This window comes from Bos javanicus, chromosome 4 (assembly GCF_032452875.1).
Source record: "Bos javanicus breed banteng chromosome 4, ARS-OSU_banteng_1.0, whole genome shotgun sequence".
Taxonomy (NCBI): Eukaryota; Metazoa; Chordata; class Mammalia; order Artiodactyla; family Bovidae; genus Bos; species Bos javanicus.
Genome location: NC_083871.1, coordinates 64792671 through 64819744, shown reverse-complemented (window position 1 = coordinate 64819744; position 27074 = coordinate 64792671). Strand labels below are relative to the sequence as shown.

Below are 27074 nucleotides of genomic sequence, written 5' to 3'. Positions count from 1 at the left end.
ACGGCCACAAAGTTAAGTCCTTCTAAAGTGAAAATAGTCCTACAGAAATTTTTCTTAAGATGGTGTTTAATTGCATGTATTTTATGACTGGAAAAGGTCAGTTTTCATTCCAATCCCAAAGAAAGGCAATGCCAAAGAATGCTCAAACTACTGCACAATTGCACTCATCTCACATGCTAGTAAAGTAATGCTCAAAATTCTCCAAGCCAGGCTTCAGCAATACGTGAACCGTGAACTTCCTGATGTTCAAGCTGGTTTTAGAAAAGGCAGAGGAACCAGAGATCAAAGTGCCAACATCCTCTGGATCATGGAAAAAGCAAGAGAGTTCCAGAAAAACATCGACTTCTGCTTTATTGACTATGCCAAAGCCTTTGACTGTGTGGATCACAGCAAACTGTGGGAAATTCTGAAAGAGATGGGAATACCAGACCACCTGACCTGCCTCTTGAGAAATCTGTATGCAGGTCAGGAAGCAACAGTTAGAACTGGACATGGAACAACAGACTGGTTCCAAATAGAAAAAGGAGTACGTCAAGGCTGTATATTGTAACCCTGCTTATTTAACTTATATGCAGAGTACATCATGAGAAACGCTGGATTGGAAGAAGCACAAGCTGGAATCAAGATTGCTGGGAGAAATATCAATAAACTCAGATATGTAGATGACACCAGTCTTATGGCAGAAAGTGAAGAGGAACTAAAAAGCCTCTTGATGAAAGTGAAAGTGGAGACTGAAAAAGTTGGCTTAAAGCTTAACATTCAGAAAATGAAGATCATGGCATCCGGTCCCATCACTTCATGGGAAATAGATGGGGAAACAGTGGAAACAGTGTCAGACTTTATTTTTGGGGGCTCCAAAATCACTGCAGATGGTGACTGCAGCCATGAAATTAAAAGACGCTTACTCCTTGGAAGGAAAGTTATGACCAACCTAGATAGCATATTCAAAAGCAGAGACATTACTTTGCAAACAAAGGTCCGTCTAGTCAAGGCTATGGTTTTTCCTGTGGTCATGTATGGATGTGAGAGTTGGACTGTGAAGAAGGCTAAGCGCCGAAGAATTGATGCTTTTGAACTGTGGTGTTGGAGAAGACTCTTTTGAGTTCCTTGGACTGCAAGGAGATCCAACCAGTCCATTCTGAAGGAGATCAGCCCTGGGATTTCTTTGGAAGGAATGATGCTGAAGCTGAAACTCCAGTACTTTGGCCACCTCATGTGAAGAGTTGACTCATTGGAAAAGACTCTGATGCTGGGAGGGATTGGGGGCAGGAGGAGAAGGGGACGACAGAGGATGAGATGGCTGGATGGCATCACTGACTCGATGGACGTGAGTCTGAGTGAACTTCGGGAGTTGGTGATGGACAGGGAGGCCTGGAGTGCTGCGATTCATGGTGTCACAAAGAGTCGGACACGACTGAGCTACTGAACTGAACTGAAGTATGATTACAAAGTATTTTCTCTGTTTTGTATAGTTTTTATACCCCCTGAGCATAGATAAATAAATTATACATCTTATTGTTCCAAAATCCAAATGAACAGAGCCGGTAAAAGATCATCCTGAACGCCATGGCCTTGGGCACAGAGCAAAGTGTCCTTGACCACAACTCATACAACTTGTGATTTTAAGTTAATTCAATAACTGATAATCTTCCAAACAGTTAATCTTCAACCTGCTAACTGGCAGATTATTGACAGACCCTCGTCTGTAGTGACACTCAGTAAAATTCACAAATTTGGGATTTTATTGAGACTATCCAAAGTATTATAGATTTTGAGAATGACAATTGCTGGTGTATTGTGAATTTCAAGTATCATGTATGTCACAAATACCAAATTTTTTGTAAGAATAGAATGGGGTTTTATTGTCCAATGCATTTTCAGACCACTCTGCTACTTTTTTCTAGTCCTCTTTGTTAATGGATTTGCTTTCTTCATGGAAGAGAAGAAAAAGGTGGTGTTGAAGGCAGTATGCAAGTACTGTTCTAGAAATATTGTCACACTTGTACGTGCCTGCTTTCCTAGGTCATACACACACAAACACATACAGTAGATATTTCATCCAAATGTTATTTTCATGTATCTTTGTCAATTTAAATATATTTAAGGAGAATCCTACCATACCTATAACAATTTCTGGGAGAAAGAAACTTTGAGTACAGAAGCATTTCCTAAGCACCAACTAAGCCACCAGGGCTCTGCCTCATACTGTCACCCCAGAGCTCAATCACTGACACCCACATCACCATCCAGAGGGGTGCCATAACCCCATTTACAGAAGAGAAAAGTGAAGCTCAAAATAAAAGGTGTGCCACAGGTCCTAGACCACTCACTGCAAAGTGAGATTCCTCATTCAAACCAGATCTGTCTTGCTTAGAGGCTATAAATGGAATGGGGGGAAGACAAGGAATACATTTCAAACAGTCCTGATTCTTCGTCTACAGCAGTCCTCATCTTCTTGGTCTGATCTACTCCTATCAGTTGAAGAACACTTGTTCAGTAACAAAAGAACAAAAACCTCAAAGAGAATTATGTCAACCTCTATCACTGTGCAAGTCCTAAAATAGGCAAATAAATACCCTTCCCTTCTTTGGGGAAGCTGCTTTTCTTTTAACAAAATCACGGGGCAGAACTGTGCTTTATTAGCTTGGCGTTCATCTGCCAGAAGACAACACAGGTGAGTTCCGAAAGGAAAAATAATTCAGAAAAGACAGTGACAATGGATGTGAGAACAGGAAGAATCAAGGGTCGCCATCTCTCAGACATTGTATTGATAATACTACTTTTGGATGCTATGGAAATGTCACCGCATCATGTTAATTTCTCCAGAACGCATAAAATTAATGTCCCAGAGCTACAGACCATTCCTGACTTCCTGCTTTCTCTTCAAGTACTTCGTTCAATAATTAAAATCTATTATATTCCTAAAGCAAACCACTTAGTAACACCTCAGCAGACATCAGGGAAGAGAGAAATGGAATTTTGATAGTAGGTCTCCTACTAAATTGAAATGAAATCAGCTTAATGCTAATTATTTTTCACATTCAGTTTCTATATTTACCAAATGGCCTAACTTTTGAAGTACCAGCTGAATTAACCATTAACTTTCCCTAGCTATCAACACTCAACTAACCCTTCAAGCCCTATTTCACCCCCCATCAGCTGTTTAAATTCCCTTACTCCAGCCCAATCACTCCCTTCTCTACTTCTATGTGTACTTTTGCTCATATAATTAGCATTTAATATATATATTTAATCGGAGAAGGCAATGGCAACCCACTCCAGTACTCTTGCCTGGAAAATCCCATGGACAGAGGAGCCTGGTAGGCTGCAGTCCATGGGGTCGCTAAGAGTCAGACACGACTGAGCGACTTCACTTTCACTTTTCACTTTCATGCATTGGAGAAGGAAATGGCAACCCACTCCAGTGTTCTTGCTGGAGAATCCCAGGGACAGAGGAGCCTAGTGGGCTGCTGTCTATGGGGTCGCACAGAGTCAGATACGACTGAAGCGACTTAGCAGCAGCATATATATTTAATGCATTAAGTGTGTATCATACATGTGCCAGGCAATGATAGGAATCGAAAACAAAATGATTACTAGTAATAGCTGAATTCACTGAATGCATACTAAGAGCAGATATTGTCCTAAGTGCTTTTGTGTATTGAAATTATTTAGACCTTGCAAATATGACCAATTCTACAGATGAAGCAAACTGATTCACTTAATAACTTACTCAGGATGACTCAGATTATAAGTGATGGAACCAGAATTTAGACCCAGACAGCCTGGCTCTACAGCCCTGGAAATTAATCACTACAACTGCCTCTCCAAGTTCACATTTCAGGGCCTCAGAATTGAAAGACCCACATGGAATCAGAAGATGACACAGAAGTGTCATATGATTGAACATATCAAGGAAGGGGGACCAATACAGACTGGGAAAGTGTAGGAGGAATGTGTCAGGAAGGGCCAGAGGGCAGTGATATTCCAAGCATTTTTAATAGTTTAGTAACTGACACTACACCTAGATCTAAATTTCTCCCAGGGCTGAGTAGAGTTGTGTGCCATGCTAAAGTGCTTCAGTCATGTCCGACTCTTTGTGACCCCCTGGACTATAGCCCGCCAGGCTCCTCTGTCCATGGCATTCTCCAAGCAAGAATACTAGAGTGGGTAGCCATGTCCTCCTCCAGGAGATCTTCCCAACCCGGGATTGAACCCACATCTCTTACATCTCCTGCACTGACAGGCAGGTTCTTTACCACTAGCGCCACCTGGAAAGCCCACAGTTGTGTGATATCCTAAAAAATAATTTTGCCTGGGCACATAAGGAGTGGTAAACCAGTCCTCCAGGGCAGAAATGGCTACAGTGGAAAGGGCAGTGGGGACCACTGATCTGTATTTGCAGATTTCCTTTGCCAATTTCTATGGGGTGAATACTCTCACCATAGCAGATTTCAAGCTACCAACCAGACATCACTGAACTCATTTGGGATGAGATGGGTACTTTGGATGTCAAGTGCCGATTTGCGCTGGCACCAGCACACCCACTGTGTGAGTACCAGAAGCTGAGGGAGCCAAGAGTTCAGTGGGTACGGAAATACCACCCCTGAGGGAGAGAGGCTGAGGGCACTTAGGAGGGAGGGAACACCTGCTCGATCTCTAGAAGGCTGCAGCAGCCAGGACGGTACGGAAGTATTAAGGCCCCCACAGTAAACCAGGGGACAGGGATATAAACCACAGAACAAGGCAAGGAGCCCAGAGGAAAATAGTAGCACCCGAAGACAGACTCAAGTTGAACACTAAGCCCAGTCAGAAGAGGAAACACCTGAGTTCAGGTAGGCACAGCCTTCAGGCAACATCCAACCAGGTCTTGAAGTCAAAGTACAAAATCCAGAGTGCCTTCTCTGCCAGCTCCCCTTCTAACACATCCAAGTTCCTCCCAGTGCCTCCTTGAGGCTCTCAGAGAAGGACCCCGTGTTGACCTCCACTGCAAGGCTTTCCACAGCACACTGTAATTATCCATGTAGATGCCTCCCACTCGGCTGGGAGCCCCTGCAGGCAAATAGCATATGATGTTGGCAAATCGATAGGCCAAATCTGGCCCACCACCTGCTTTTATAGGGTAGAGAAGCCAAGAATGGTCTTCGCATCTTTAAATGGATGGGAGAAAAAAATCAAAAGAAAAATAATATAATACATGTAAATTATGTGAAATGCCAATTCAGTATCCATAAACAAAGTTTTATTGTAACACAGCCATGTCCTTCATTAACGTATTTCACACTACCATATGGCCCATAAAACCTAAAATGCTTACTCTCTGGTCCTTCACAGAAAAGTTTGCCAACTCTCAGCATGCCATGAGAAAGGAAACATTGAATCGATGCTTGATTAATGATTATCTGACCCTAGATGCATCCCCAGCCATTTTTTTAATCTCATAACTATCCAGACTTTCCTAGTTGGAGGACTCTGCTCACCCAGCAACCAGCTTTGTTTTCCAGCTTCCCCAAGCACTCTGCTACTAGTGAGAACCCAAATGAATCTTCCCAGATCAGCTGGTTCCAATCTGTCTGTATAAGGATTTCCAAATATGTACTTCTGTGGAATTTGACTAGGAGTTCTATTTTCCAAAAAATATATATATATATTCCACAACTAAATTAGCTTAATAAATGTTGAGCTACAAACCGGTGCTGTGACAACCTAGAGGGTTGGCATGGAGTGGAAGGTGGGAGGGAGGTTCAAGAGGGAGGAGACATGTGTATATACCTGTGGCTGATTCATATTGACGTATGGCAGAAACCAGTGTAACAGAGTAAAGCAGTTATCCCCCCAAGTGGCGTTAGTGGTAAAGAATTCGCCTGCCAATACAGGAGACATGAGGCATGGGTTTGATCCCTGGGTTTGGAAGATCTCCTGCAGAAGGAAACGGCAACCCACTCCAGTATTCTTGGATGAAAAATACCATGGACAGAGAAGCCTGGTGGGCTACATACAGTTCACAAGGTCGCAAAGAGTCAAACACGGATAAGCACACATACTCCCAAAAATAAATATAAAAATAAATAAATGTTGAGCTAAACATGCTTCTTCAGCACAGAATTCCACACAGCCTTTAATATACTGATGTCCCCTGTGAAACTCCAAGCAACATTTCCCAAACATTTGCCCTTTGAAATCTTTTTGTTGGCAACTGTTACTCAGAGTCCACTCTGGGAATCCAATTCTAAAGGAAGTAGAGATCTGACAAATATATTGTCATCAAGGCCACATGGAGAGCTCATTGTTTTTTATGGTATATCCCTAGAAACTGACACACTTCTGTTTTTAATATTTATTTATTTACTGCCACACTGGATCTTAGTCACAGCACACAGGATCTCTGATATTCAATCAATTGCAGCATGTGGGATCTTTATTTGCAGCATGCAAACTCTTAGTTGTGGCATGGGGGATCTAGTTCCCTGACCAGGGATCCAACCTGAGCCCCCTGCATGGGCAGCACAGTCTTAGCCACTCCACCACCAGGAAAGTCCTGCAAACTCACAGTCCCAACCCAAGTTATTTGGCTTAGCCATGACCACCACTCCCTGTCCTTGGCTGTGGGTAGCATAAACTACGTGGCAGCCACAGCCCACATCACCCTGAAGAGAGGTCACTGCTCCACTGCCCCAAGATCCTGCCACGATTGTCACCTGCAATGCTAACTCCCTCCACTTATGTTAGAAGGTGCTAATATCACCTTCTCGGCAAGTCAGTTCACTTCAGTCACACAGTCGTGTCCAACTCTTTGCAACCCCATGGACTGCAGCATGCCAGGCTTCCCTGTCCATCACCAACTCCTGGAGCTTACTCAAACTCATGTTCGTTGAGTCAGTGATGCCATCCAACCATCTCATCCTCTGTCATCCCCTTCTCCCGCCTTCAATCTTTCCCAGCATCAGGGTCTTTTCAAATAAGTCAGTTCTTCACATCAGGTGGCCAAAGTATTGAAGTTTCCGCTTCAGCATCAGTCTTTCCAATGAATATTCAGGACCTGATTTCTTTTAGGATGGACTGGTTGGATCTCCTTGCAGTCCCAGGGACTCTCAAGAGTCTTCTCCAATACCACAGTTCAAAAGCATAAATTCTTTTGTGTATGGTGTTAGAAAGTGTTCTAGTTTCATTCTTTTACAAGTGGTTGACCAGTTTTCCCAGCACCACTTGTTAAAGAGATTGTCTTTTCTCCATTGTATATTCTTGCCTCCTTTGTCAAAGATAAGGTGTCCATAGGTGTATGGATTGATCTCTGGGCTTTCTATTTTGTTCCATTGATCTCTATTTCTGTCTTTGTGCCAGTACCATACTGTCTTGATGACTCTGGCTTTGTAGTAGAGCCTGAAGTCAGGCAGGTTGATTCCTGCAGTTCCATTCCTCTTTCTCAAGAACGCTTTGCCTATTTGAGTTTTTTTTAATTTCCATATAAATTTTAAAATTATTTGTTCTAGCTCTGTGAAAAATACCATTGGTAGTTTGATAGGGATTGCATTGAATCTATAGATTGCTTTGGATAGTATACTCATTTTCATTATATTGGTTCTTCCAATCCATGAACACGGTATATTTCTCCATCTATTAGTGTCCTCTTTGATTTCTTTCACCAGTGTTTTATAGTTTTCTATATATAGGTTTTTAGTTTCTTTAGGTAGATATATTCCTAAGTATTTTATTCTTTTCATTGCAATGGTGAATGGAATTGTTTCCTTAATTTCTCTTTCTATTTTCTCATTATTAGTGTATAGGAATGCAAGACACAAAAATAAACTCAAAATGGATTAAAGATCTAAATGTACGACCAGAAACTATAAAACTCCTAGAGGAGAACATAGGCAAAACACTCTCCAACATAAATCACCGCAGGATCCTCTATGACCCACCTCCCAGAATATTGGAAATAAAAGCAAAAGTAAACAAATGGGACCTATAAAATTAAAAGCTTCTGCACAACAAAGGAAACTCTAAGCAAGGTGAAAAGACAGCCTTCAGAATGGGAGAAAATAATAGCAAATGAAGCAACTGACAAATAATTAATCTCAAAACTATACAAGCAACTCCTGCAGCTCAATTCCAGAAAAATAAATGACCCAATCAAAAACTGGGCCAAAGAACTAAATAGACATTTCTCCAAAGAAGACATAGAGATGGCTAACAAACACATGAAAAGATGCTCAACATCACTCATTACCAGGGAAATGCAAATCAAAACCACAATGAGGTACCATTTCACGCCAGTCAGAATGGCTGCTATCCAAAAGTCTACAAGAAATAAATCCTGGAGAGGGTGTGGAGAAAAGGAACCCTCTTACACTGTTGGTGGGAATGCAAACTAGTAAAGCCACTATGGAGAACAGTGTGGAGATTCCTTAAAAAAAAAAAAAACTGGAAATAGAACTGCCTTATGATCCAGCAATCCCACCGCTGGGCATACACACCAAGGAAACCAGAACTGAAAGAGACACGTGTACCCCAATGTTCATCACAGCACTGTCTATAATAGCCAGGACATGGAAGCAACCTAGATGTCCATCAGCAGACGAATGGATAAGAAAGCTGTGGTGCATATACACAATGGAGTATTACTCAGCCATTGAAAAGAATACATTTGAATCAGTTCTAATGAGGTGGATGAAACTGGAGCCTATTATACAGAGTAAAGTAAGCCAGAAATAAAAATACCAATACAGTATACTAACGCATATATATGGAATTTAGAAAGATGGTAACGATAACCCTGTATGCAAGACAGCAAAAGAGACTCAGATGTACAGAACAGTGTCTTGGACTCTGTGGGAGAGGGAGAGGGTGGGATGATTTGAGAGAATGGTATTGAAACATGTATAATATCATATATGAAACCAATCGCCAGTCCAGATTCAATGCATGATACAGGATGCTTGGGGCTGGTGCACTGGGATGACCCAGAAGGATGGTATGGGGAGAATGGTGGGAGGGGGATTCAGGATGGGGAACACATGTACACCCGTAGCAGATTCATGTTGTTGTATGGCAAAACCAATACAATAATTGTAAGGTAATTAGCCTCCAATTAAAATAAATAAATTTATATTAAAAAAATAAAAAATAAAGGCTTGTTATAGAATGAACACACACACAAAAAAAACATAAATTCTTCAGTGCTCAGCTTTCTTTATAGTCTAACTCTCACATGCATACATGATTACTGGAAAAACCATAGCTTTGACTAGATGGACCTTTGTTGGCAAAGTAATGTCTCTACTTTTTAATATGCTGTCTAGGTTGGTCATAACTCTTCTTCCAAGGAGCAAGCATCTTTTAATTTCATGGCTGCAATCACCATCTGCAGTGATTTTGGAACCCAAAAAAATAAAGTCTGTCACTGTTTCCATTCTCGGCAAGGCTACCCTATATAAAATTACAATCTCTCCCCACCCAAGATTCTGGGTTTTTCCTTAACCTAACTATTTTTCCCCTAACACTTATTTCCTTCTAACAAGTTATGTAATTTACTTCTTTACTGTGTAAGTTCCATGAAGCAGAGACTTTTTATCTGTCCCCAGTGTGTTCCAAGCACCTAGAGGAGTGCCTGACATATCACAGATACTCAATAACTATTTGTTGAAGGACTAACTGAGTGAATAAATGGTTATAGCCTCTGATTCCCCCTCTGATTTTGTACCCACGATCTAGGAAATAACAAGGGAGGGGCCAGATTGTGCAATGGTAAGATTTGCTTTCACTCTGAGATGGTGAAACATTACAAGGTTTTGACTACAGGAGGGAGATAATCTGACAGCATCTTTAGCCCAAGATGCTGGGAAGTGATTCCAGTAATTCAGATAAGAGATGATGGTGGCTTAGATCAGGAAGGAGTGGAAGTGATGAGAAGTGGTGAGAGTCTATTATAACTTAAAGGAACAGGCAGCTGAATTTGTTGTCAAGGAAGATGTAGTGTAAGGCGGGGTGGGGGAAGAGTTAAGGATTACTCCAAAATTTTTGGCCTAAGCAACTGGAAAGATAGAATTGCCAAAAACAGAGATGAAAAAAAAAAAACTGCAGGTGAAGTAAATTTGGAGGAAGCAAGGGCAGGCTCCTACTGTACTCAGAATAAACCCAAATGCATAACCACAGCCTCCAGGTCCCTGCATGATCTGGCTTCTACCCACCTGTCCAACTTCATCTCACGCCAACCACACCCCTGTCTTCCATCTTTCACAGTGCTCCAGGCACACCAGCCTCCTCACCGCCTTGAAGAAGCCAAGCTGTCTGCCACTTGAGGATCTCTTTGTACGCTGTTCTCTCTGCCTAAAACACAACCCCACTCTCCATCACAACCCACCTTCCTGCTTTAACCTTTCAGGTCTCAACTCACACGTCCCCTCCTCAGGTGGGAACTCTTGCCTGACTTCCCAATCAAGAGTTTATTTCCTCTGCAGCACCTACACATCTGTCCATCTTTTTTTTTTTTTTTTAACCTAGATGGTGATTGCAGCCATGAAATTAAAAGACGCTTACTCCTTGGAAGGAAAGTTATGACCAACCTAGACAGCATACAGTGGAGAATGAAAAAAGTTGGCTTAAAGCTCAACATTCAGAAAATGAAGATCATGGCATCTGGTCCCATCACTTCATGGGAAATAGATGGGAAAACAGTGGAAACAGTGTCAGACTTTATTTTTCTGGGCTCCAAAATCACTACAGATGGTGACTGCAGTCATGAAATTAAAAGACGCTTACTCCTTGGAAGGAAAGTTATGACCAACCTAGATAGAATATTCAAAAGCAGAGACATTACTTTGCAAACAAAGGTTCGTCTAGTCAAGGCTATGGTTTTTCCTGTGGTCATGTATGGATGTGAGAGTTGGACTGTGAAGAAGGCTGAGCGCCGAAGAATTGATGCTTTTGAACTGTGGTGTTGGAGAAGACTCTTGAGAGTCCCTTGGACTGCAAGGAGATCCAACCAGTCCATTCTGAAGGAGATCAGCCCTGGGATTTCTTTGGAAGGAATGATGCTGTAGCTGAAGCTCCAATACTTTGGCCACCTCATGCGAAGAGTTGACTCATTGGAAAAGACTCTGATGCTGGGAGGGATTGGGGGCAGGAGGAGAAGGGGACGACAGAGGATGAGATGGCTGGATGGCATCACTGACTCGATGGACGTGAGTCTGAGTGAACTGCGGGAGTTGGTGATGGACAGGGAGGCCTGGTGTGCTGCGATTCATGGGGTCGCAAAGAGTCAGACACAACTGAGAGACTGATCTGATCTGATCTGAGACAGCATATTAAAAAGCAGCGACATTACTTTGCCAACAAAGGTCCGTCTAGTCAAGGCTGTGGTTTTCCCAGTGGTCATGTATGGATGTGAGAGTTGGACTATAAAGAAAGCTGAGCACTGAAGAATTGATGCTTTTGAACTGTGGTGTTGGAGAAGATTCTTGAGAGTCCCTTGGACTGCAAGGAGATCCAACCAGTCCATCCTAAAGGAGATCAGTCCTGGGTGTTCATTGGAAGGTCTGATGTTGAAGCTGAAACTCCAATACTTTGGCCACCTCATGCGAAGAGTTGACTCATTGGAAAAGACCCTGATGCTGGGAAATATGGAGGGCAGGAGAAGGGGACAACAGAGGATGAGATGGTTGGATGTCATCACCAACTCGATGGACATGGGTTTGGGTAAACTCCAGGAGTTGGTGATGAACAGGCAGGCCCAGCGTGCTGTGTTTCATGGGGTTGCAAAGAGTTGGACACAACTGAGTGACTGAACTGAACACTTTTATTTTCCTTTTTTCCTCCTCACATACAGAACTTTTCCACACACTAAATTTCTTGCAGCTATAAAGTCATTTGATATTGATCAGGTACCATTTTATCCCCTAAAACTTTGCTGACATCAAAATATGACAGTTAACCAGTGTTAAATCTATAAAATATTTACATAGCACAGCACGTTCAAGCTTTAGACACTTGGCAATTAAACCACATAAAAACTGGACAAGACCCCCAACCTACATGTTCAGAATCAGGTGTTCACAGTCCCTATCTGGTGTCTGTACATGGTTCAAAAGGCAGCAGAGGCAACAGGCAGTTACTTAGAAAGACATGGACCACTATTATCTGGAAGCACATTATGTTATCCCAGTGTCATGTACCACTCCATGTTTCTCCAAGATGGTCTCATAATTCTGGGATGGCAGGTCCCGCTGATACAAAATGAAGACAGACAACACAACGTTTACTCTGTGGAGACATCCTAACTCCTACTATGCATGTGTGGTGATCTTGAATGCAACTCGTCCTAAAAACTTGTCACGGTCATTCTGGGTTTTTAGGTTGGGTGATCCATCAATCTTGCACTCAACCATTACTTCTTCTACGTCACCATCACTACCAAAGCTGAGCTGGACGGCAACTAGTGGCTGCAGGTAGCTCCCATACAGTTTTTTTTCCATAATATGGAAAATATTTTAAATCTATCATTCCTTTGAGAGAATAAGTGGATAGAACTCCAGTGCTTTCACTCTTTCCAATACAGTCTATCCTTGGTTCTCCTTGAGGCTTTAATCCAATTTTTCTGTTCGTTTTCACAAGAATACAAGGGTTTCTTGCTTGGTAGCCATACGTGGGATCATCCACACCACTGCATGCTTCAAGTAAGGCAAGAGGAAACTGACACGCAGTGTATTCTAGACCCTTCTGCTCAAAAATTTCCGCTGGTACAATCTGTGAGATTCTTCTATTCTTCTAAGCCATATGGCTTTAGAAATTTCTTAAGGTCATCAATGTACCCTTGATAGGATTCTGAATCAGACAGGCTGAATGAAAAGTCCAACACCGACAATGGTTTTGGAAAAACCATTTCAGTCCTGGACTAGGAACCTGGTCACAATATTTTGGAACCTCAATGTTCAGAGTCTGAAGCATGGCCCACATTGTGAATGAAAAGAGTGCAGCCAGGAACCCATAAAAGACTAGGCAGAAGAGCAAGATCAAACCTCAGCTCTTGGCGGTGCACCCCAGGAACTCTCCGGTGGTCCGGTTGTAGATAAAGAGCTTCCACTCGGCCAGGCTCTGGTTGACGTCCTCATGCTGTGTGTGCCGACTGCTAGGGGAGCGGCGGCCGCGGGGTTGGAAGCGGCGAGGAGCGCGGAGGCGCGTTGCGGCTCGAGCGGCGCCGCCCGGCGACGGGAACGGAACACTCGCTGCAATGAGAGCTCAAGCTGTCGGCGCTGCGCCGCGCCGGGCCGCCGCTCCGATGGTGGGAGCCTGACGTCTCCCATCTTCTTTCTTTATTTAATTTGACTACATCTTGTCTTCTCCACCAGCTTATGAGGTCCACGGCAGCAAGGACATGACTGTCTTTGGTCACAACTGCATACCAAGTGCCTGGCATATAATAAGAACTCAGTAAATGTTTATCAACTGGTTGGTTTGAAAAATAGTGTCCCTGTCTGGAGGGATCTAAGCTAAGCAGGCATTTGTCACTGAGGAAAATATAAAAAGCAAATGTTGCCAGGTGATTGAAAGAGAAGAATCATTCATTCATCACCTTCATTTCAGTTCAGTTCAGTTCAGTCGATCAGTCGTGTCCGACTCTGCAACCCCATGAATCGCAGCACGCCAGGCCTCCCTGTCCATCACCAACTCCCGGAATTCACCCAAACCCATGTCCATCGAGTCGGTGATGCCATCCGACCATCTCATCCTCTGTCGTCCCCTTCTCCTCCTGCCCTCCATATTTCCCAACATCAGGGTCTTTTCCAATGAGTCAACTCTTCTCATGAGGTGGCCAAAGTATTGGAGTTTCAGCTTCAACATCAGACCTTCCAGTGAACCCCCAGGACTGATCTCCTTTAGGATGGACTGGTTGGATCTCCTTGCAGTCCAAGGGACTCTCAAGAGTCTTCTCCAACATCACAGTTCAAAAGCATCAATTCTTTGGTGCTCAGCTTTCTTTATAGTGCAACTCTAGCATCCATACATGACCACTGGAAAAACCATAGCCTTGACTAGATGGACCTTTATTGGCAAAGTAATGTCTCTGCTTTTTAATATGCTGTCTAGGTTGGTCATAACTTTCCTTCCAAGGAGTAAGCGTCTTTTAATTTCATGGCTGCAGTCACCATCTGCAGTGATTTTGGAACCCAGAAAAATAAAGTCAGCCACTGTTCCCACTGTTTCCCCATCTATTTGCCATGAAGTGATGGGACCAGATGCCATGATCTTCGTTTTCTGAATGTTGAGCTTTAAGCCAACTTTTTCACTCTCCTCTTTCAAGCTTATCAAGAGGCTCTTTAGTTTTTCTTCACTTTCTGCCATAAGGGTGGTGACATCTGCATATCTGAGGTTATTGATATTTCTCCCGGCAATCTTGATTCCAGCTTCCTTCATCACCTTAGCCACTATTTACTGAGCATCTACCATTGATGGAATAAGCCCTTTGTACTCTTCAAGAGAAACCACAGTCGTGTTCCCTCTCAGTGCTGATGAGCTTTTAATCCAGTATGGCTGACCCCAAGGTGCCCTGAGCCTCCTGCTCTCTGCTTTGACCACTTTATATAGGGTAACTGGTACTTCACAGGTACAGCAGCATTTAAATTAACTTGCCTGGTGTTTTAATTTAGAAAGTTTGGTGGGGAGCATATTCTGATAATAATGCTAATACATTATGGCTTACTAAATGTGGGACACTGGTGAGAAAAATAATTACCATCCACACTTCTATTACCCAGGGAAAATTAGCAGGTCCTCCCTCCCCCTCAAGTCTTCATTGTTTCTTTTTTTCCTTTATTGTCAGTATTACTCAAAAGGCTCACAAGAGCACATGTCCAGAATTACTGGATAAAGTAGGATATTTGGGTGGGAAATTTTTGGATTGGTGAGAAAAATGATATTAGAGAAAGAATAATGGAAAAGCTGTGGGGGACACAAATTGCTTATTTGTTAGAGATACACACGGACATTCTATGAGTCCAGAAAAAAATGAAGGAGAAGAATGGCAAAAAGTTTACAATTGGTGCAGTTTTATGTCAGGTACATGAGCGTTCAATATAATATTCTCTTTATTTTTTAGTATGTTTGAAATTTGAATTTTTCCATAATAAACATTTTTTTTCAAGTCTATTGTAGTAATCTGGGAAAACCTAGACATGGGTGGTAGCAGAGAAAATAGAAAAGAAAAGAAAAGATTGATTAATTCAATACATTTGACTTTGATAACAGATTTGATACAACAATTTCAGCTGAGGGAAGAAGCATAACTGACTCATTTCTATAGCCTTGGAAATAGAACAATGTCATTAAAGAGAATCTGTCTATAGATTCCTGAACTTTAAACAATGTACCTCATTGGCCTGTATGTATGGAAATTAATAAACTATGTAAGTTAAAAAAAAAAGAAGGGTATTTGGGGGATTCTAATTATTCAGATATGTGCTAGGAAAAGAGGGAACTAAAGTCCTCCTTACTCATAACTGATGGGAATTAATTGGGAATGAATTGAAGATAGAGTATTAAAAGCTTCAGAGTTTGGACTTGCTTCCAGTTCACTTGCTCAAATCAGTTTCTACGCCTTACCTCTGTCTCCCCATCAGAAATGCCAATGAGCCTGGCAGTACCTCACACTATAGCAATTCAGCAAATACTGCCCTGAAATCAAGAGTAAATGTAGTACCTCCCAGAACAATGAAACAGATTCACAAGCCGTATTTGGTCATCCTTCCCATAAGATGGGAAACTGTTTGAAATACGAATCATCCCATACAGGACACCTACTCTGACCTAGCTACAGTGCTGGACACTTTCCATAACTTACTGAATCTTCACAATGGCCCTAGAGGCAAGTAGTGGCTTCACATGGCAGAGGAAGACATTGAAGCTCAGCCAGGTAAGTGAATGTCCAGGGTCCCACTTGACAAGTGCCTGGATCAAGCTAGAATTCATCTCTCTCTGGCTCCAAGGCCTTGTTGAGCTATACTGATAGACTTTGCCTTGACTGTGAACCGTGGGGATACAAGGAGGACTTTCCCTGTGTTGGATTTAAAACTGCTCATGAACCCACAGTGCTGAGTACAGACTATTAAAGGGAACTAGGGAAAACATCAAATTAATTGAGATCATCACGGGGTGAGATTCCTACTTAATAGACTAACCACACTGGGGACCCGGCCTCAATACAGCCAGAATTGCAAACCACTGTCTTGTCTCATTCAGGGAATGCATTTGGACGTCTAGCTCCCTGCTACCACCTTTGATGACAGTGTGTTCAATAATCCACACTTGGGTAAGGGACTGGGCCACTGAGAGATGGGTGAGGCCCTTTTGGGAGCCCCAGGTCATGTCATGTTCCACTCTGACCTCAGTTCCAGAGGGAGAGGTCAGAGGCTGGATATGGGAACAGGATAGACCCCACAAACACACAAGCTTGTTTTGCCCCCAGAACAGAAGTGCACTGTGTTCCCTAGAAATGCTATGGGTGGGAGGGAAGTGAGGGCCAAAGAGTCAGGAGCTGCATCTGCTGACTAAGGGGAGTTTTCCAACTAAAACAATTAAGCAAGGACACGGGTGCCCTGAGAAGATTTTCCTATTTCCCGTCTTGCTGGGACCTCAGGCTTCCTTCGGCTTACACACTTTGCCTCCTCTTTGAACACTGAGTGAGGTATGTTGCTTTCCTTTCCAATGCAGGACAGGTGACCTCAGGTTTAGTGAGAGCCTCATCACGTGAAATACTCAGAAGAGGCTGGATGAACACCTGACGGGGACAGCAGGGACTTGGTTCAGATCTGACACGGGGTATTCATTCAACCTCTCGTGTTCAAATGCACCAACTGTTTAGCTGAACTAGTGCACGAAGCAGGCCTGATCCCTTCGTGGAATTGACAGGTCAGGGGAGAAGACAGGCATGAGAACAAAGGCAGAAAGAAACGTGTAATTACCAACTGTGGTGGTGCCATGAGTCCAAGAAGAGGGGGTATGAAGAATAACAACATGAGAATAAAGAACTTCAAGGAGGGTTCAGCTTGTGTTTTAAACAGTCATTGAACCAGTTGGAGGCCATTTGGAAGCCATCTCATGGACCTTGGGGAAGGGTGCTATGCCTTGAACCAGGTGCTGGTGGTAGAAGTAGGGTAAAGCGATCCTATTGGATGCTTTTTTTTTTTTTTTTTTGCCACATATTCAGATAAAAGAATGCTGTGTAGAAATGAAAGTGGATAAACATGAGATTCACATGGATGAATCTCACAAAATAACAATGAAAAGTGAAACAAAATGCAACTTGCAGTGGGATCTTAGTTCCCAGACCAGGGATTAAGCCGGTGGCCCCTGCAGCGGCAGTGTAGGGTCCTAATCACTGACCACCACGGAAGTCCCTGGATGCATATTTTGGGCACAGAATTGCCAGGACTTGGTGGGACTGGAGAGGTGAGGGCTGGGAGGAAAGGTGAGGAAATGGAGATGACACCCAAGTTTGGGACTGGCTAAGAGCATCTGAAACTGTATGTTTAGAATACTGTAAGATTTCCAGGTGATGGGGCTTCAAAATGCACACTAATAGGCAAGAAGTGGGGCCAGCTATCTCTTGGAGAAACACAGAGCCACCAGGGACTAGAGGCCTTGCTACCTAAAATACCTTTCTGCTGTTGGGGCTGAAAGGAGAAGCAAGTGAGGTTTTACCCAGGTGACCCAACCTTCTTTCTGTTCTCCCCCTTCCAGGATCCCAGGATTCCTACACTACCTCCAGCCAGTACGTCATTTGGGAGATAAACATAAAACAGTTCTACAATCAGTAAGAAAAACATAGACGACCCAATGGAAAATGGGCAAGAGATGTGAACAGGCCTTTCACAATAAAAGGATATCCAAGTTGCCAATAAACATGTGAAAAGGTGCTCAACTGCATTAGTTATTAGAGAAACATAGAATAAAACTATGATGAACCTACCCACCAAACAGCTAAGATGAAAAAAGCTAATGATACCAGTTGCTGGCAAAGATCCAGAGCAGCAAACTCTCTTCTATATTATGAATGGGAATTTAAATTGACACAACTACTTTGGAAAAAGTGTTTGACAGCATCTACTAAAGCTGAATATATATATACCTCACAACCCAGCAATCCACTCCTGTGCATTCATCCAATGATATATATATGTATTTGTGTCAGAAGATACATATGAGGATGTTTTGAGGGGCACTATTCATAACAAAAACTGGGGGAAATTCAAGTGTACATCCACAAGAGAATGGACTAGTTGTAACATATTCAGATAAAAGAATGCTGTGTAGAAATCAAAGTGGCTAACCAACACTGCATGTAAGAGCATGGATGAATCTCACAAAATAAACGTTGAAAAGTGAAAAAAAATGCAAAATTTTCTATGGTTCAACTTACATGAAGTTCAAAAACTGGCAAAACTGGTGATAAAAGCCAGGAGAGTAGAAGCCTTTGGAGAGGGGGTGATGTGATTAAGACCAGATATGAGGATGTTTCTCTGATGCTGGTAATGTTCTTTTTCTTAATCTGGGTGTCTGCTACATGGGCGAGTCCATTTCATTAAAACCATTAACCTGTGCCTTGTGGTTTGTCTACATTGAAACTTATTTATGCTATACATCAATAACATATACTCTAAAAACATCTTTTGGGAGAGTGTTGGCCTATGGCAGGCCGGGGCAATACAGCTACAATAAATAACCAAAAGCATAGTCGAGGATAACCAAGGTCATAGCCGATCAGTGCCAAGCACCAACTTAAAAGAATGAGCGTGAAAAATACTATTAATAGATTGTAAAACCCCTTTAAAATGTTTATTTTCTGAGCCTTGAGGTACTGTTATCACAGCATTTGGCTGCCAACTTAGGTTTTGTCTATATGATTTGGCTGTATTTTGGAAGTTTACAAAGGCATTGTTGCATCCTTTCCAAGGCAGGCTTTTGTACACGTATACATGTACACACCCATCTACCCACAAGGATATATACTGTACACAATGTAGCTTGTGACTATAAAACAATGAGAATGATTCCCATAACCACCCACGAAATGAGTCTGATTATTTTATCATCACACCTGCCCTATGTGTGCACGCTCCCTGCCACTGACTGCTCATTCAAGAAATCCAAAAACGATTTGAGAAGCTGGCCTGGTCATCAAAAACCTGTGCTATGAAATGAAAAAAAAACACATTCTCTGGGGCCCACAATTTATCTATGTGCCCCTGGCCAAGTGATTCAACCTCTTAGACTCTGTTTTGGCTCATATAAAATGGAGGAAATTCTACATAAATTGTGAGACTGGAGCAAGAATTAAAGAAAATAATTTACAGGAAAGTGCCTGCTATGTATTAAGCCCTTAACAAATGTTAGACAGCTGCAGTAACCTAGCAGATAGTTTATCTTGCAATTCTACTCATTTAAAAGTAAATACATTAATAGTCTCTATTTTTTTCCACAGTTGAGTGAGAACAAAAGTTCAGGTCTTTTGAACTTGCTTTATAGACATTTTCAGAAAATGTTTAAAAATATGCCAACCCTGTCATTTCAGAAAGAAAAGCAGACACATACAGAGAAGAAGAGCATTGGAACCTTAAATTTGAAGTCATAGAACCGACACCATTTCAGGTACACACACTAACACTAAAAATAAACTGAACCACCAGTTAATGATCCAATGAAAAGAAGGCCCAGAATAAAAACCATAAAAGTAAATTTATTCTAATTTCGTAATTTAATCAGATTTATTTCAGTAAAACTAAACTACCTCCAGTGACAATAAATAATTACTAAGAAAAAAATAACTTCAACTGCAACCGTCTAAATACAAATCCTTCATTTGGGGCTAACTAAATATATATTATGTCTTTAATTGTTTTTTCCTGACCTATATTTTTTTAACATAATTCCACTAACATTTTGACCACATTTGTGATTAGAAAATGAACTTACTTTACCTGAATACCAGGATATTAATGAAAGTGTGGGACATTTGTATAAAGGACATTAAAAATATAACCATAAAAGTTCCATTTCTAAATATTGAATGGACTACCTACAAGGATGCTGAAGTCACCCTGAACAACCAAACAGGAAGACAACAGTGAGCTAGAGTAGGGGGATGTGAAGCAAGTGCAAGGGCCCTGGGGTAAGTGAGAATATGTCACTTTGAGGAACAGAAAAAAGTTCATTAAGAATGGAGAGCCAAGTACCATGGGGAAGGTAATGGAGAATAATGCAAGGCTATTTTTATGAAGACTTTGGATCACATGCTAATGAGTTTATTTTTTATCCACGGGGAAGCTATTAGAGGATTTTAAGTAGAGAGAACTGCAATCAGATTTGTGTTTTTGAAAGATCACTCTGATAAATAAACTATGATACATCAGATAATGAAGTATTGGTGGTGGTGGTTTAATTGCTAAGTTGTGTCCGACTCTTGGCAACCCCATGGACTGTAGCCCGCCAGGCTCCTCTGTCCATAGAATTCTCCAGGCAAGAATACTGGACTGGGCTACTATTCCCATCTCCAGGAGATCTTCCCAACCCTGGGACTGGACTTGGGTCTCCTGCATTGAAGGTGGATTCTTTATGAACTGAGCCACCAGGGAAGTCCAATGAAGTATTATTCCGTGCTAAAAAGAAATGAGCAGTCAAGCCATGAAAAGATATGGAGGAAAATTAAAGGCATATTTCTAAGGAAAAGAAACCAATTTGAAAAAGCTACATACCGTATGATTCCAACTATACTGACATTCTGGAAAAGGCAAAACTATGGAGACAGTAAAAAGGAAAGATCAGTAGTTACCATGGGTTAGAGGAGAAAAAGGAACGAACAGGCAGAGCACAGGGGCTATTTCAGGCAGTGAAACTACTTTGTGTGCTGCTGTGATGGTGAACACATGTCATTATAGATTTGTCCAAACCCACAGAATATACAAGAGTGAAGCCTACGGGTAAACTGTGGACTTCAGCAATAATGTGTCAACATAGGTTCATCAGTTGTAACAAATGCACTCCTATGGGGCTGAACGTTGAGAGTGTAGGAGGCTGGCTGTGTGGGAGAGCAAGGGGAACTCTCTGTACTTTAGGTTCTATTTTGCTGTGAACCGAAGACTACTAAAAAGAAAATTAAGTCTATTTTTTTAAATCACTCTAGAGTACTATGTGGAGGATGGATGGGACAGGGACAACCCTGGAGAAAGGCAGCCCAGACAAGAGACTGTTGTTGCCCCTCACTAAGACAGGGAGCAGAAAACAGGAGTGAGTTTAGGGATTGGGGGACGGGCACAGTGAGTTTAGTTGTAGAGTCAGGGGAAGCGTGTAAAGTCTCAGTTTCCCAGAGCTGAAAGGCATCCATGCCTAATACTTTTTCCATTATAAGAATTAAGCCCCAAATAAAGGCCCCCAGTGTGCACCCCTGCAGCTCTGTAAACACACACATCGCAGCCAAGGCCAGCTCAAGCCATGCAGATGGTGGCTGGGCTCATGAACTCCAGAGCCAAACTCCCTGGTTTGAATCTCAGCTCTGCTACTTACCAGCTTGGACAGTTTATTTAACCTTTGTACTTCAGTTTCCTTACCTATGGGATAGTAGTACCTACCTCCTACGGTTGCTGTAGATTGAGACAGTACAAAATAGCAAGGAAAGTGATGAATTCATTAATGGCCTATGAGCCCTTGCTATCAATACAATGCCTATGCCATACTTTGAATAAAGTTTAGCTCATGTACCCACTCATCCATTCCATTGCTCATCATAACAGTAAGTATTGATGGAGTCCCCACTACTGGTACTCAAAGAGAAATCATATCCTAATTCTACTCCCAAGAAGCTTAGACTAACAGAGATTAAGACTTGCAAACTATATTTCAATCCCAATTTGAAGAACGACTTGAATTCATAAATGACAGCAAATGTTATAAGAATATATACATCACCACAAAAAAAAATTTTCAAATACTTTTAAAGTTCAAAGCCATGTATTTATCTTCCTTCATATTTATAGTTCTTCCTTTTTATATGGCTGTCTTTAAATGATATCTGTACTTAATGTATATGTATTGGGCTTGTGACTCAGTAAAGAATCCACCTGCAATGCGGGAGACCTGGGTTCTGTCCTGGGTTGGGAATATCCCTTGGAGAAGGGAAAGGCTACCCACTCCAGTATTCTGGCCTGGAGAGTTCCATGGACTGCATAGTCCATGGGGTCACAGAGTCGAACGTGACTGCACAACTTTCAGTTCACTTCACTTCAATATATATATTATGTGTGTGCACATACAAATATATCTAAGTACTTCCCCTTGATTTGCTTTTAAAAATCAAAGTATTTGAAGAATGAAAGACAGTGCTAGGGAACCAGGCATTATACAAAACCAACTGTGTATCCTGCCACATGAGCATGGTAGGATGCAAAGGTTAAGAGTACAGAATCTGTAGCAAGGCTTTCTGAGTTTAAATCCCAGCTCTCCCACTTGCTAGTTATGTCACCCTCTATGGATGAGACCTCTTTATGCCTCAGTTTCCCCTTCTGTAAAATGGGAATATAATAGTACCTCATACAATTGTTATGTGGCTGAAATGAATTAATAAACATGAAGCACTTAACAGTAAGAACTCTGAAAGTATGTTATTATCATGCAGAAATGTTACACGTGCTTATTTATTTGTAAGCCCAACTTAGCGTTCAAGTAACTCTGGAATATGCATCACTAACAAAGGGAAACACTAGATTTTACAAGCAATGAGTTGGTACAGGCACTTCTCATCAAGTAAGCACTGTTCAGTGCAGTTCAGTTCAGTCGCTCAGTCATGTCCAACTCTTTGCGACTCCATGAATTGCAGCACACCAGGCTTCCCTGTGCATCACCAACTCCCGGAGTTCACTCAAACTCACGTCCATCGAGTAGGCGTTAGGCCACCTTAACTGCAAGGTGTTGCCAGTCTCTAGTTCACAGCTTGAACCTGCCACCAGAGGGCGCCAACAATGGGTTTCTGACAAAGCTGTGCAAAAATGAAGGCAAGGAAAGGCAGAAACAGGTAGATTAACATTAAACTGACTTCCGGGCCTACTCCAGTCCCTCTGAGGCAGGATACTTTGTTTATATTTAAAAGTCCAGTTTCAGCCTCAAGAACCTTCTGGTTTAAATGACTGATGTTGGTTTGAGTTTTAAGCTACATAGCCCACACCTTTTTCTGAGTCACATTGCCATTCGACTTTCAAGACTTACTTCCTCTTAGATGGTGAGCTGGGCTCACAAACCTCCAGCGATGGCCCAGCCCATTCCCGACGGAGTTAGTGTGTTCCTGTTGTGCCTCCAGTGCACACGAAGATATTCTGATTGAATCACTGTCCATATTATTCCATATTACTCAGGTATATGTAAAAATATCTTTAAGTGTGGATGCTAAGTCACTTTAGTTATGTCTGACCCTTTGTGACCTCATGGACTATAACCCACCAGGCTCTTCTGTCCATGGGATTCTCCAGGCAAGAATACTGCAATGGGTTGCCATGCCCTCCTCCAGGAAGTGTGCGTCTTACTTGTACCTAATGATTGCATGTTCTGGTGAGTCACTTTTTAAATCTACACCTTCACTGTAACACTGTAGTTCTCCATTTATAGCCTGCTTCGTAAAAAATTATCTTTGTCATTTCCCAGTCTCTATTTTTAATTTATCCATTTAAAACCTATTTCAAAAAAAAAAAATAGATGCATTCTTATATTTAAATTGTATTCAATTGTACATAGCAGTATTTTAATCTTTTTGGCAGCTGTAGTAACATTTTAGATCCATTTGTTATCTTTTATTATCCACACAGCATCATTTGCCATTTTTAAAAGTTAACTACTATTCAATCACACACTGAATTACTTGCATTGTTCAGGAAATCATTGGAGGAAATTGTAACTGTTAAACACCTGAACAGAACAGAAACTTGGATGTTATAGTTGCACAAAACGTGTTCTAGTTCACTCTTTGTGAGATTTCAAGTTTTTATGGGTTTTGAGGCCGATGGTATCTGGCCCCATTTCCTCTCTGGCTTGTCTCCTACTTCGCTCTTCCCTGTTCTTCCTACCCTGGCCTCCACATCAGTCCTTGAATATCCTGGCCCAACCATCATCTTGAAACTTGAGCACTAGCTGAAGGCTCTTCCTTTTTTGCTCTTTCCCCGGATATTACTTCCTTACCTCAAATAGCTCCCTTCACTGAGTTCTCCCCTGATCACCCTCTATGATATGAAACATCATCAGTGTCCTTCACCCCCAACCCCCGCTATTTTTTTCCCATGGCATCTGTCACTTCTATCTTACGGTGTTATTTTCTTCACTTTTTACGTATTGTCTGTCTCCCCTTCCTGGAATGTAAGCTCCACAAGAGCAAGGATTTTTGTTTGCTTTGTCCTTTTTAAGTATCCATGGCACCTAGAACAGAGACTGGCATATAATGGATGTTAAGTAAATATCTTTTAACTAGCTGAAAGATATTAATAATACAAGATTTTCCTGAGTAAAAGATGTCTCTTTACCATTTATACTATGAGCATCGCACCTATTATCATGTCTGCAGTTTTAGCTAAAACTGAGATGGCCACTAATCATTAATTTCAAGTGGTGCTTAGATTTTTTTGGGAAAAAAAAAAAACAACTAGAGCTTCAACCTCAAACCATTCCCCTTCTAGCATAATCACAAGGTCAGATCTTCTAGGGAAAAAACCTCATACAGGGTCAGAGGATTCCATGATCGCTAAAATTTTCTTGTGATGTTTTCTCCCTCCATGTGGAGAGTGACACTTTCAGTCTATGACTCTTCTCCATCATCTCTAAGCCCCTCCCTGAGCCTCTCCACCAGGCATGTCGCACTGCATGTCTGCAGTGAGGAGGAGGCCAGGCAAAGGCTGCAAAGTTCTGTTCATCTAAAAACCACGTTCATTTTCTCTGTATATGTCTATAATACAATCAAGATTAATCGGTCCCTCAATTCCCCCAAAACAAGTAAAAAATTGGTGATTGCCTTTCACCACAACCCCAATTTCTCCTCTAAAGAGAGTAATGAAAAGAATCAGATGTCACACAAAGTATGGACCACAAAACCAATGAGTTTTTGATTCAATGGGCTTCATTAAAATTAAAAATGTTTGCTATTCAAAAGACGGTATTAGAAAATGAAAAGACAAGTCACCATCCAGGAGAAAATATTTACAAATCATATAACTAGATCAACTTGTACCCAGAACATTTTTTTAAGTCTTACAATTCAATAATAAGGGCAAACAATTCAATTTTAAAACAAATGGGCAAAAGATTTAAACAGATACTTCACCAAAGAAAACATACGGATAGCAAGTAAACACATAAAAAGATGTTCAGTATTATTGATCATTGTGAAAATGCAAATCAAAACCATGATGAGAAACCATAACAAATCCTCCAGCAGAAAGGCTATAATCAAAAAGACAGATAATAAGTGTTGGGGAGGATATGAAGAAACCCTCAGACGTTGCTAGTAGAAATGTAAAAAGGAAAAGCTTTAAGCTTTAATATTGCTGATGGCCCTTTTCCCTGCTTTTTGAACAAAGGGCCAGGCATTTGCATTTTGCACTAGAGGTACAAATAAAGAAGCTGTAATAAAGAGGAATGAAGTAATGACCTATACAGCAACAGGCATGAACCTCACAACCATTCTGCTTGATGAAACAAGCAGACACCAAAGACCACAGATCGCATGATTCTCTTTATATAATAGTTCTAGGGAATCAAACGGCAAAACTATAGATTCAGACAGCAGATCTGTGTTTATCTGGGGCTGGAGGATGGGAGCAGAGATTGAGTGTGAAAGGCCCAAGGGAACATTCAGGGTAATGGAAGAACTCTAAAATGGGATTGTGGAGCTGGTTTAAATATATTTAAAGACTAAGACTCACTGGACTCTACACTTACGATGGGTAAATTTTAAGGTATTCAAATTGTATCTCAATAACGTTGCTTAAAAAAAGAATCTGAAGTCCTTGCTCCTGTTTCCCACAACTGACCCACACATCTCATAAGGCAGCCTGGCCAGGCCCGCAGACGCAGCTGCAGTGTAGGGACTCCTCAGTCCACAGCCAAGGAAACAGGATTCGTCCCAAGGCTGAGAACACCTGGGCAACTGAAGATCCACACACACACCCACCACCACCGCCATCTGCAAAGAGATGGGACAGTACTGCCAATACCTGGGTAGTACATGGTACTGAATTTTCTTAAGGAATCAAGAAAGAGTAGAACTCTATTGGCCAGTCTGTCTTTATGGAACCTGCGTTTTCTGTGATTCTGGAATAAGAAAGAATCAAGAACAATCTTATTGTGCTAGACAGAACCCTAAGATGGCCCCCATGAATCCCTACCCACTGTGGTCATTCCCTGCATAATTGCTTTCCCATCAGAGTGGCCAGGATCTGTGATTTGCATCTAGCCAATAGAATATGCAGCCTTGAAATTAAGAGACACTTGCTCCTTAGAAGGAAGGCCATGTCAAACCTAGACAGTGTATTTGAAAGCAGAGATGTCACTTTGCTGACAAAGGTCCGTATAGTCAAAGCTATAATTTTTCCAGTAGTCATGTATGGATGTGAGATTTGGACCATAAAGAAGGCTGAACACTGAAGAATTGATGCTTTTGAATTGTGTTGCTAGAGAATACTCTTGAGAGTCCCTTTAGACCACAAGGAAATCAAACCAGTCAATCCTAAAGGAAATCAGCCCTGAATGTTCATTGGTAGGACTGATGCTGAAGCTCCAATAATTTGACCACCTAATTCGAAGAACTGACTCATTAGAAAAGACCCTGATGCTGGGAAAGATTGAGGGCAAGAGAAGAAGGGGATGACAGAGGATGAGATGATGATTGGATGGCATCACTAACTCAATGGACATGAATTTGAGCAAACTCTGGGAGATAATAGAGGACAGAGGAGCCTGGCATGCTGCAGTCCATGGGGTCACAGAGTCAGACATGACTTAGCAACTGAACAACAACAGAATATGGCAAAGAAAAAGAAATTGTGCAGATATAATTA

The 27074-nt window shown here is 41.7% G+C and overlaps 1 pseudogene; it reads right to left on the bottom strand.

Moving 5' to 3' along the window:
* Positions 1-11383: 11383 nt before the first annotated feature.
* Positions 11384-27074, bottom strand: part of LOC133246890 (sodium/potassium-transporting ATPase subunit beta-3-like) — a 58511-nt pseudogene continuing 42820 nt past the window's right edge.